The following is an 8,441-nucleotide window of genomic DNA, read 5'->3' as shown; positions in this document are numbered from 1 at the left end:
AGATCATACCCGCGCACGTGCTAAGGCTCGAATCGGTGCCCAAGCGGCTATGCGGCGGTCTGCCCCGGAAGCACGCCTTTACGGGCTGATGAAAACACGAACAGTTACCGTGGTCGCCTTGAGAAGCCAAGCGTGCAGCGTCAGGGTACACTATATGGAACGGAAATATGCTGAATAACACTATAACACCGAGTTTTAACACATGCGTATACGCGGCCCTTAAACTCGCGGGCACCTATGGAGCTTGAAAATTCCGGGCCGGAAATATGGTAGAACAAACATGTTTCCACAGGGACACAATGCAGCGGAAATCGCAAAGCAGTACAAGGCACGAATAGAGATAGTACCTGGTAACAATCATGGCACGTGTCCACTCGGGGACTTTGAAAAGACGGATGTTACGAGGTTTTCATTTTGTTAGATTACATGATAATTGAAAGAAAAGATAAATTTGCATAGTGAATGAATTCAACCCCCATATAGAGGCTAAATATTATCGGCCAAAAAGGTCAGTAGGTAGTATCTGAAGGCTGTGGTTTTAATTTATAGCAGGCGCAGCATCCTTTAGGTGCAGTAAACGCCACAAAACAAAATACATTTTCGTCCACGTGTTGTGCAGTTAAAAATTTCTCTGATGTTGACTTACTGTGAAACACGGGAGGTATATCAAAAGGAATGAACGAAAAATCCCTCGTTTTCGCGAGGATAACTGTACACCATTTGAACAGTATCCATCTATTCTTTTTGCGTTGATTGGTGCAAAATGTGTAATTAGACTACTGCGCAAGGCCCACGGTGGACGATAAACTTAGAAACGAATAAAAGGAGCTGATTTGGCAAATTTACTTCCAAGACAAGTATTGCTACGGGACTTTGCCGAGCTGCAAATGGCACACTTCAAAATGGAAACTTCTCGAAGATCAGGCACATTAACACATCAGTTCTCAATTCAGCTTCGTTGTTGTTTCACACTGCGTCCAAAACCCCTTATCGTCTTTCGACTTTCGGCTACACCCGTAACGCTACCCCTCCCCCCCCCCCTCACTAAAAGCCCGGTCCCGGTGCTTGTTAAACCAAGGAGAGTGAGAAGCAGGGCTTAAGACGAGTGACATGGACAATTTGTGGATGGGATGCAGGGGAGTCTGGAATGGCAAAGGGGCATGATAATTTAAATCACGTCACTGAGCTGCTGCTAGACGTGATAGGGATCCACATAACAAGGCATGAGTTGCTCACACAGGCCCAAACGGCGGGCCTCTAGCCAGAGGATTACAAGGAAGCCAGGTGGGTATTGAAAATCTCGGTGGTGACGGCTGTAACGGTGTTTTTGGGCCGTCTGGAAAGCCGTGAGGCGATCCCTAGCAATGTTCCGGGCGGTGGAGGAGCGTGCTATGGCACCGGGAGCATAAATGCTGGAGCGGTCTTCGGCAGCCAGTAAACTGTCGAAAGGCAGCAGGGGGTCGTGGCCAAATTGGAGGTAAAAGGGCGAGTAGCTGGTTGTATAATAACGGGGCGAAATGTACGCAAATATGACGAAAGCCCAAATGATGTCCCAGTCCCGAACGTGGTCAGAAACTCACATGGACATCATGTCCGTAAGCGTCCATCTAAGGCGGGCAGTAAGGCCATTGTCCTAGGGAGGCAGACCTTCGTGAAACTGTGGCATGTAGAGCATGACTTGAAAAGTCGTCAACAACTTTAGAAATGAAACAATCTGTCTCAGTCTGTAAGCATTCGCCGGGTAGCGCCATGAGTCAGGATGACGTCCTGAAGACGAAAACGAAACTTAGCGACGCCGGAGGCACAGCTGATCGGGATAGCTTGCGTGATAAGGGGGTTGAGTAATCTGTAGCGACCGCAATACATCTGTTCCCGAAAGTTGAAGTCGGGAATGGCTCAAGGAGATCAAGACCGACTCGGGAAACACGTCAAGAGGAAATTCGATGGGTTGATGGCTGCCACATGGCTGAAGCTGCGGCTTCTTCTGACGCTGGCATAGGGGACAAGCCGCAACGTAGCGGCGAGCAGAGCTATAAAGGCAAAGCCAGAAAACCCGCTGGGGCACGCCATATACGGAAATAACACTCCCAGGTACCCTGATGTAGGGACGAGTAGAGACGACGAGCAAAACGTCCGCGCTATCTACGCCCATGTTGCGTCGGAACAATATATCGTCACGCATCACGAAAATGCTGATGGAAGGATCGGAGTCATCGATGCGCATATGGCTGATAATGGGCCGGATTGGAGAATCAGGACTCCTTTCGGCACCGATGCGCAAATAGTCAGTGATGGACAAAACATTGTGGTCAGCAGTATGATCAAGTAATTCAGGAGGATCGACAGGACGGCGGATAAACAGTCAGCGTCTTGATGATATAGGCCTGACTTGTAGACAATATTTAAATGCGCATTTGTGTAAGCACAAGGCGCAGTGCCCTAAGCGCCTGGTAGGGTGTTTAAATGACGACGACCAGCGCAATGCATGATGGTCTGTCACTACGCAGAAGGGCCTCCCAAACAAATACCGCGGAATTTGATCAACACCCAAACAAGTACGAGGTAATTAAATAGTTGTGTTCGGATGAAGGTTGCAAGCGGCCAGAATAGTCGTTTACACGGGAGAGGCCATGCTGGGAAGGGGCAAAATGGCACCAATTCCACGGCCACTGACGTCGGTTCCAAGTTCTGCGGGTGCCTTGGGGTTAAAATGGGCCAGGACGAGTCAAGCGGTGAGGGCCTAAATTATGGCTTCAAAGGCCCGAGCTTCATTAGGGGCTCAAAATAAAGGCGCTTTCTTGCCAAGATTGATTGACCGACGGCCAATGTCATCGAGGCTCTGGATGAACCGTCGGAAATAAGAACATAAGCTGGGGAAACTTCGCACATCAGTTGTGGAACGTGGAGTCGGGAAATAACGAACAGCAGAAACTTTACCAAGGTCACGCTTGACGCCTATGGCGTCACTAAGTGGCCAAAGACATTTATCTGATGTTGGCTGAAGCTGCATTTTTAATTCAACTGGAGTCCAGCATAGCCGAAGAAGGAAAAGATTGTAGAAAAACGGGCGATGTGGATTTCGAATGTCAAGGAGTATAATACAATGTCTTCTAGGTAGCATACGCACATGGTGAATTTGAAGTTACGCTGCAGAGAGTCCAACATACGCTAGAAGGACACGGGAGGGTTGCAGAGATCAAAAGGCATAACTTTGAATTAGTAGGGGCCGCCAAAGGTAAAAAAAGATGGTTTTCTTGCGATCATGGTTGTTTACAGCTATTTGCCAGTATCCGCAATGCTGATCAATTCATGAAAGATTGCTGACTCCATGTTGGCAGTCCAGCGTTTCGGTTATTGAGGATGGTGTAGACGTTTTGGTGATCGCATTCAGGAGCAAAAACCAGCACAGAACTGTCAGCTGTTGTTTTTCTTTTTCACAATGACTACAGATCGCACCCATGGACGTCTTGAGGGATCGATAATCTTGTTTACCAGCGTCTTGTCCACTTCGGTCTGTATGTTTTGGCGCTAATGAAGATATACACTATACGACCAGTGATGGACCAGGCTGGAATCAACGGCACTGAGGCTGGAATTCACAACGGAAGTTGGGCCGAGAAGACAGTTGCCGAAATCGAAGATGTCCTTGTAGGAATACAAGATTGGAGAGGGCGCGGGCGCTGTATGGTGGCAGATCTGGAACGATCATTGCAGCTGTAGTAAGGTCGTAACAGAAAGTGTCCAGGAGCGGGGGTGTACATTGATCAGCTTGGAAAGTAAGTAGATCACCTGAAAGTGTAGATTCGGTGAGGGGAAGCAGATCCGCGAGAGCGATGCCTTGGGGCAAGACTTGGGCCTAGAGGCTCAAGGTGAGAATCGGTATGTAGGTGTTGTTGACGGTGACACCTTCATAAGGCAGCATGGCATTGCGCTGAAGAACAACGTCCGCAACAGGCCATTTAAGGTAGGCGCCATCAGGGATAGAGAGAAACGAATTCATGGGAACGTAGATGGCAGCTTCGGGCGGCAGACGAACAAATTCAGCAGCGTGTAGCTGAAGCTTATGAGGGGCGCTTTCGGAGCAAAGAGGGAGGTCGAATTGTGGACGGCCATTGCAGCACTCGATAAGAGCTGAATGAGCGGTAAACAATGACGTAGCGAGGACAGCATTCTATAGTGGTGAAAAGCACAGGAGTAGTACGGCCGGTAATACTGACACGCGTCGTGCACATTCCAACTTCAGCAGCGGAACTGTCGTCAGTGACACGAAAGGTCGAAGAAGCGGGGGGAGAGGGGGGGGGGGGGGGTCGGAACCTTCGTCAGATGTCGACAAAAGGATTTACCAAGCACAAAAACTTTGGTGGCAGTATGAAATAAAGCGTTTACAGGTGCACCGTACACATAAAGGTCAAGAAGTTTGCTTCAGTCTGCTATGGTGAGAAGAGGATTTTCGGACCCAGTCATCAATGCAGCGTCACCTTCGGGCGAGGGACGCTCGTTAGTTTACCGAAAGCCACCGCAATGATAAGGAGAGAATAGGGGGCGAGATATCGGCGATCGGGGTAAGTGGGGCCGAGAGGATGATGAGCGCTATACGTGAGCTGCGCTGTCATGCTGAAGGTGATGGAGGAATCATCACGTGGCGATGGGAGGCGAGGTCCGCCGCTTCGATCAAAAAGGCGATGCGGAGGAAGCGATAACAAGCGGCTGTGACAATTGAGTGAAATATGGCATATACGTGAGCAGTGGAAACAGATGGGCCGTCCGTCCGAAGAACGCTCTTAAGGATTACGAAAGAGGTAGCATGTGCAGGGCATGGGCAGGATATGTAGTGCAAAGAGAGCATAACCGATGGTCGGTTAGGGTAGCAAACTGTATTCTAAGGGAAGGAAAGCGTAGCAGGGGGCGGCAGAAAGTTAGGTGGGCGGATGAGGTTAAGAAGTTCACAGGGGTCAAGTGGATGCAATAGCGCAGAACCGGGTTAACTGGAGAAATATGGGAGAGGCCTTCGCCTTGCAGTGGGTATAGTCAGGCTGATCATGATGATGAAGATTTAGTGACAGGGAAGAGCTGAGTGGGAGCAGCAGCAGCCACTATTGATGTTGTCTGTGGGAAACGGGGTTGTTCGGAGGGTCTACTGAGGTTGAGGCCCGCATCCGCAAACTCCTGGGGAACGACTGCTTTATGAGGACAATAGTGGCTTCGGTGGGCTTAGGAGGGAAGGCAACGGGGGTAATAGCCCTGCGGACAATACAGGGCACATTTGCTGGGTGCGAAGGCTGGTGCAGTGTATGTATGTCCTCTTTCGAACGTAGTTATTCATACTGGGCAAAACACATCGCAAAAGAACTACGGACGGAGGACCAAAATGAACACAGACAAGATTGACAAGTAAATAGCTGTAATTCCATCTTTACAGTTGTAATTAAAAAATATAAGCAATAATCACTGGCGACCAGAGCTGCGATATATCCCCATGCGGCACTGCGGTTGGCAGGCATGCCTGTCGGGCCGTTGTTACGTTTTCCAGCAAAAAAAAAAGGGGGGGGGGGGGGCGGAGTGCAGGACGAAGGTTTTCTTAAGTGCTACCACCCGAACTTTGAAGTGCCGCATGTCGCCTTTCTTTTTCTCTCAGTCGTCATGAAGAACGATGGCTTGTCTGTTTGATTTTTTTTTATTGTCGTCACAAATGAGTACGTTGACCCCCTCACACCATTCGCTGCATTTCCCTAATACTGAAGATTTGGAACGGTATGGTAGTCTTGTTATGAGGCTCTTCATCAGTCGCAGCACCACACATTGTCATTCCATTGATTAGGGAATCCGTCACGTATGCCAATCATTGTCACCTGCGGCTCTATATCGAATGGATGGCTTGTAGTGAAAAATATTTCCGGATGTTTTCTGCAACGCAAATTTGGGAGGTGGGCTTGGCAGTATAATAAGAAACCAGAGAGATAACATAACAAGAAACAACCCTTTTATTTGTCCGATATCGTATAAAGTTAGATGTGTGGAATGGGCATGCTCTGTGGTGTAAAATCTTTCTCTGTCGTGTAGAAAAGTTTATATTGAACAAACTGGCAGACGTAATAATATTCGGCTGAGGGAACACTTTAGGCCACTCTCAGAGTTAGAGTATTCGCATCTGCAGAAGCCCTGCTAAGGATACACTAACGAAAACAGAAAACTGTGCACACCATTGGTCGCGGACATGCGCGTTCTATTCCGTCGCAGACATAAAGCAACAACTGAATTAAATTAAGTATATTATATTCAAAAAAGCAATGGAATGCATCAACCATCAATACTGATAGTAGTAAAAACAAAATCACATTTTTTGGTAATACTTGATGTGCTCGAGTGGGCTTCTTTTAGGATTTGTATGGTTTCACAGCTGCCCTGCTATCGGTTGTGGAGGTTTTGGCATTTGACACATGATTACGATTCCAGGTTTGGGAAGCTGCGCATGTGCGCAGCAGCTATGGGTCAAGCAAGTGAACTTAGTGTTTATTGTGTTTCGGTTTCCTAGCTAAAGTATAGTTGCAAGTAAACGCTCGTCTGTGTTTATCTTGGCACTCAGCTTGTCGTCCCTTTGCGCTGCTTCTTACCAATATTAATCAGCTCGAGCGTTTGTTCTTCTCTAAGATTATTATTAATACGCCATGCCAAAAGAAAATGCCACGCCTCATTATGTTGTTCGCAAGAGATAGTGCATGATATCAAGATTCTGCAAAGGTTAAAGCCAAAATTTACAAATTCGCATGGCACCAGCATCAATATTGTTTTTGTTTTGCGCAGAACCTACACTATGCACCTATGACCGCACCTTTAGGCTCTTAGAGTATGCGGTTGCATGGATGGAATGCATGAACCTAATTTCTCGATCACGACTGACATTTCTGACTGAAGGCCCAGCAGAACATCTGTTCTGAAGTGCCTTTCAGAACAGACCAACTGCACGGATTCCACGCTCTACTAAGTATTTATCCGCGAAAGTGACGCGAATATAATGATGATATTAAAATACGTATGAAACAAGCTAAATTTGTTTTCCAGAAAGGAATTTTGTAGCAGTTTCATTGAAGGTTTTGAGCGTATAGAGCCGAAGGATTAACTCTATTGTGTTATGGACAGTTACTCCAAGCTCACAAGCAATCAAATGACCGATACGAAAGTATTGCTAGCCAAGTTTAAAATATTTTAACTCGTGCCCTAAATAGATAATTAAAGAAAGGGAAGTGCTGACAAGTAAATGCCCATTGTTTATGTTTCTTGAGACTTAGGTCCATCCTCTCTCTTTATGTCCTGTATTTCATTTAGGGTGACGGAAGTAATAGGAGTAATTTACATTTGTCAATATAGGAGCAGCCACCACTCATATGTTGCTCCGGTTCCTATGACAGCCATATAAGAAGGAGCTGCAAAAATTTAGCCTGTTCGCTGCAGCGTACTCACGTTAGTCTCCCAGATCAGCTACGCCCGTTAGTTTTTGTTATGAAAGAAGGATGTTGATGAAGGAAAATAATTCGAGTTCGCAAGTGTGTAGCACGTTCGGCTCCCAAACGTTGGGAGTGTGAAGCGCGATCGACATGCGGCGCCTATGCCAGCTGTGTGGGCCAGAACGCTAGCTTTCGCAAGGTACCGCTTGACAAAAAGACCTCCAATTTGTAATTTCTGTACCCCCTCCTGAAGGTGGCGTTATCTCCGCTTGCTGTTCGGCACTTATTCGAAGCTGGAGACATTCCAGCAGCAGGAAGGAAGTATTCTTTGGCCTTCGAAGTGGTCCACGTATACACTGACAATTGTTTGGTATGGCACACAACTAAAGAACATAGTTCGAGATGTTGCAGCACAAAAGCGGCAGAAAAAGCTGCTTCATAAAGTGCGATGATATCGATGTCCAGTTGTTTACTTTTAAGTTGCTGTTAAACAATGTTATTTGCTGATCTGGGGTACCAGCGCTGCTTAGGGACGACCGCAAGAAACGATGTGCTCGCCCAGTTGAGGCGTTTGACATTGCAAGATTTCCCACTTCATGCATGCTATTCTCTCTGCCACGTCCGGTCTCGACGCGAGCGTGAAAGCGCTCGATGCTCTAAACACCGGCCATGCATGGTTCCTTTTGGCGATTTGCGCTCGAGACTTGCAATTCGATGCGCACGCCTCATCGCGGAAGTGCACCGCACTCGTTCATTCATTGTGGTGAGAATGTAGTTCTGTCGCTTGAAGCCACGCGGCGCTCCCGGCACCAGGCAATGCTCTCGCTCCTTGTGTAGCTGTGTTTGTCTATAGCCGGACGGAAATTCCAATACAAGCAGGAAAAGAGACGGAGAGAGGAAATGGCTAACGACTAGATAGACCAATTCCATGAGTGCGTTTGATTTCATATGAAAAGAATCGGAAGCAAATCTAAAGCAAGAAATCTGACCAAGAGAAAA

The sequence above is a fragment of the Amblyomma maculatum genome, chromosome 5 (assembly GCF_055883805.1).
Source record: "Amblyomma maculatum isolate TAMU_Amacu chromosome 5, ASM5588380v1, whole genome shotgun sequence".
NCBI classification, from domain to species: Eukaryota; Metazoa; Arthropoda; class Arachnida; order Ixodida; family Ixodidae; genus Amblyomma; species Amblyomma maculatum.
Note: the sequence above shows the minus strand (reverse complement) of the source record.